The sequence below is a fragment of the Galeopterus variegatus genome, unplaced genomic scaffold (genome assembly GCF_000696425.1).
Source record: "Galeopterus variegatus unplaced genomic scaffold, G_variegatus-3.0.2 Scaffold4812, whole genome shotgun sequence".
NCBI lineage: Eukaryota > Metazoa > Chordata > Mammalia > Dermoptera > Cynocephalidae > Galeopterus > Galeopterus variegatus.
The window spans coordinates 24,920-29,543 of NW_007730923.1; the positions used below are offsets into that span (position 1 = coordinate 24,920).

Sequence of the window (4,624 nt, forward strand, 5' to 3'; positions counted from 1 at the left end):
ATCTACACAATGGAATACTACTCAGCTATAAAAACAAATGCAATACTGCCATTTGCAACAACATGGATGGACCTTGAGAGAATTATATTAAGTGAAATTAGTCAGGTACAGAAAGAGAAATACCACGTTCTCACTTATTGGTGGGAGCTAAAAATTAATAAATAAATACACACACACACACACACACACACACACAAACCGGGGGGTGGGGGGGAAGAAGATATAACAACTACAGTTACTTGAAGTTGATACGACAAGCAAACAGGACATTGTTGGGTGGGAGGGAGGAAAGGGAGGAGGGAGGGAGGTTTTGGTAAGGGGCAACAATAATCAACCACAATGTATATCGACAAAATAAAATTAAATATTAAAAAAAAAAAGAATAAGAAATACCTTTTAGACAAGTTAAAAAAAAAAAGAAAAGAAAAAAGTGGGGCTGGCCAGTTAGGTCACTTGGTTAGAGTGTGGTGCTGATAACACTAAGGTCAAGGGTTTGGATCCCCTTACTGGCCAGCAACCAAAAAAAAAAGAAAGAAAGAAAACAAAACAAAAAAGTGTTCATTTGAGTTAAAAGTATAATAGCAGAAATTAAAAATTCCATAGGCAACCTGGAAGAAAAATGTGTAATTATGCAGAAAGTGGAGCAAAAACATGAGACAAAAAAGGAGTGAAATGGTTAGATAATTAAAGGATCAAGCCACAAGGTTCAATAGCTGAAAAGGAGTTCGAGAAAGAGAACAGAGAAAACAATGGGGCAGAAATGAATAAAAAAAATAATGTAAGAAAATTTCCTAAAACTAAACCAGTAGGTATTCAGATTTTAAGGGTTTGCTAAATTCCAAGCACAGTAAAACAATACCGAACAACAACAAAACACCACCTCACACCAAAGCACACCAGCATGAACATTGGAAAGAAGATCCTAAAAACTTCCAGAAAATGAACGAGTTACTGACAGGGAACGGGAATCCAAACGAGAGACTTAAACAGCAACACCGGAAGCTAGAGGACAACAGAATGATCCTTTCAAAATACGGAGAGATTAGTTCCAAATCCACGTCCAACTCAACCATGAAGCATAAAGGGAGAGCTAAGATTATTTTCAAATATACAAGGCCTAAAAAAATATCTATCATTTTTCTGAAGATGCGCCTTGAAAATGTACTCCACCAAAAGAAAGTAAACTAGGAAAGAGAAATGCGCAGGATTTAGTAAATGGAATCCGAAACAGGAGAGGGACAAAGGAACTCCCAGTGTGAGGGTGGAAGGTAATGACAGATCATTAGGTTCTAAAAGGGCATAATAAGGTTCCAATGTTAATGTGAAGATGTTAAAGCATCCTCAGAGACTGAGATCTTCCCTCTCTGAATACGATCAGCATGGCTAGGTAATGCTAATTGGGGCCACAAAGAAATGCTGGCAGACCCAAGGCCCAAAGCACTGCCAAGAAAAATTGGGGTTTGGACGGGTAGTAGGGGAGGCGGACAAAAAAATAATAAGAGGGAAAAGAAAGAGGTATATGGGTAGATTATCTGAGCCTCCATTTCTCGTGTACAAGACCAGGACAGCAGTGCTTACTGCATCTGGTCAGAGTGCAGCTCTAAGCATGATGCCTGTCTCAGGATAACACTCAGGAAAATGGTTCCTAAAACATCATTATCCTCTTCATTGCCATAAATTTCTTAATTCTTTTTTCATTGTAATACTTTATTGAAAATTACTACTCATACTTTACAAAATGAGCATGATGCTCAGAACAAAATCACTTCTCCTAAGCCCAAAAGGTTTAGTAAATATTCCTTCTTAGCACCCTTAGAAAGTAACAAAGACTTCCTATGACCAAAAAAACAGAACAAAAAAAAACCACTCTTTTGCCCTTTTGTCAAGCTGTCTAATACTAACCCTATGTGCACATTTATATATCTCAAATATATTTTTCCTGGAAATTAATATTTGATTTTTTTTCAAAATAATATTTGAATGATTAGAAAATTCAGAGTGCCTTCTGTGTGACCGCACTGTGTTGGGGGCTGGGACAGGACGACAACTGTGTCAGATACGGCCCCCACCTCATTTCATGGCTCTAATGATATCATGAGGTAAGACAACCAAATAAACCAACAAAGAGGAAGGCTTCTGCTACAGCCAGCACTAAAGGGAATAGATAGGGTGGTGTGACTGAGCAATGAGGAGGAGGGGTAAAGCTGCCCTAACTGAGACAGCACATAGTCAGGGAAAGCCTCTCTGAGGAGGGGACAGTGAGCTCCAATGAGCACAGGGAACAATGACACAAGCTGAGGGAAGAGCACTTCACGCAACAAGAGCGGCAGCACAGAGGCTCTGAGCAAGAGCAGGCGCCGCCCACCTGAGCCTCGAGGCAGGATGAACACGGCTGTGCTACCAGGAGGGAAAGGGACAGCAGTGTAAGAGGGCATTAGAGGGTCACGTAGCACCTGTGGCCCATGGTGTGACATACGGATTTGATTCCCAATGCAACAGGAAACCACGGAAGACTAAGAAGGAGACTGACATTATCACATTACGTTTTAAAAAATCATCCTGGCTTCAGAGTTGAGAATAAACCATGGTGGGTGCAATAGTAAAATCAGGGTCAACAGCTGGACTACTTTAGTGATCAAGGCAAGAGCCAACGGTGGCTTGGTATAGGGTGGTGTCAGAGAGATGAAGAGAGCTATATTTTGAAGGTTTAACTAATAGGTCTTGCTGATAATACTAAAAGGAGGACGGACTATAGAATGATTTCTAGGTTTCGGGCTTGAGCAGTAGGGTGGATGACAGGGTCTCTTACTGAGATGGAGAAGACATGCTATTGGTATGTATGTTGAAGGGAGTCTATGCTTTACCGGCTGAGGAGGCAGGCACTACAGATGCGGGTAAACTACAGATGCAGGAAGAAAACAGTAGGAAAATAACATAGGGTTCTAGGCAGTGTTATGTCCATTTAACATCTGTGATCATGAAATTTAAAGAGAACCTAGTCAGTTCCACTGCCTGATTTCATCTGTAGCAACGTCTGACTGTTCTGATGCAGACTCGGGGGACAGACTGAGCTCATGTAGGGGTGGAGGTTTGCCAAGGAATAAAATGGAAGTAGGCAATGGAGCTGACAGTAACAGTGCATGAACTCTAAACTACCTTCACAAGTAAGGAAAGAAAGAGAGAGTTAATAGTTAGCATAAATTTTAAAAAATCATCCTGGCTTCAGAGTTGAGAATAAACCATGGCGGGTGCAATAGTAAAATCAGGGTCAACAGCTGGACTACTTTAGTGATCAAGGCAAGAGCCAACGATGGCTTGGTATAGGGTGGTGTCAGAGAGATGAAGAGAGCTATATTTTGAAGGTTTAACTAANTGGCTTGGTATAGGGTGGTGTCAGAGAGATGAAGAGAGCTATATTTTGAAGGTTTAACTAATAGGTCTTGCTGATAATACTAAAAGGAGGACGGACTATAGAATGATTTCTAGGTTTCGGGCTTGAGCAGTAGGGTGGATGACAGGGTCTCTTACTGAGATGGAGAAGACATGCTATTGGTATGTATGTTGAAGGGAGTCTATGCTTTACCGGCTGAGGAGGCAGGCACTACAGATGCGGGTAAACTACAGATGCAGGAAGAAAACAGTAGGAAAATAACATAGGGTTCTAGGCAGTGTTATGTCCATTTAACATCTGTGATCATGAAATTTAAAGAGAACCTAGTCAGTTCCACTGCCTGATTTCATCTGTAGCAACGTCTGACTGTTCTGATGCAGACTCGGGGGACAGACTGAGCTCATGTAGGGGTGGAGGTTTGCCAAGGAATAAAATGGAAGTAGGCAATGGAGCTGACAGTAACAGTGCATGAACTCTAAACTACCTTCACAAGTAAGGAAAGAAAGAGAGAGTTAATAGTTAGCATAAAATAAAATTTAACATAAACTAGTAATCATCTACAAACTACCCATAATGTAGTGAAAAAGATCATTCACCTATTAGCCTCCTAATAGATGGCAATTTGACCAAAATCCTAGAAACTATACAATGGAAGACAAAGCAATTATTAATTTTGAAGGCAATTTTTCCTTAACTTGAAACTATTATAAAATTAAACTATCCTATAGTAATATTCTAAACAGGATGAGAAAAAAATCCTTACCTCATGATTGTAATCCAGAATTCCTTTTAAAATTTTCTTTAAATTGCTTATCTGTTTACAGAGAGAGAAGACAATCAGGTAAAAGACAAGCACACATCAAAACACTGTTTAACATAAGCTGCTGAGCCACCAGTCACCCTAGTTAACCATAAAGTAAATTTAAAACATAAAACTCAGTGGCGTTTTTGAATAATCATCATCAAAAATGGACTTAATTTATTTGATCTAAGAGATTTATAAAAACAAATTGTTTCCAATATGTAAAAATTTCAGTGTCATGACCACATTCACAACAACTGAAGGATAAACTGAAGGTAACTGAGTAAGACTTAACAGTAAGATTAAATTATTCAGATTTTCTGCAAATAAAGAAAAAAGTACGCCACCTTTAATGAAGACCTCAGTTCAATGCTGTTTTCCCTAAAAAAGTGGAACTGCATCTTACACAGAGGTCAAGTTCTTTTTTTTTT

The 4,624-nt window shown here is 39.3% G+C and overlaps 1 protein-coding gene across 1 annotated transcript in view; it reads right to left on the bottom strand.

Annotated features, from left to right (window-relative positions):
- The window catches only part of HOOK3 (hook microtubule-tethering protein 3), a gene marked incomplete at its 3' end in the record, with an annotated part of 30,365 nt that overhangs the window by 22,283 nt on the left and 3,458 nt on the right, over positions 1–4,624 (bottom strand). The window contains exon 2 of the mRNA XM_008588418.1: positions 4,155–4,205. The remainder of the gene's footprint in view (positions 1–4,154; positions 4,206–4,624) is intronic.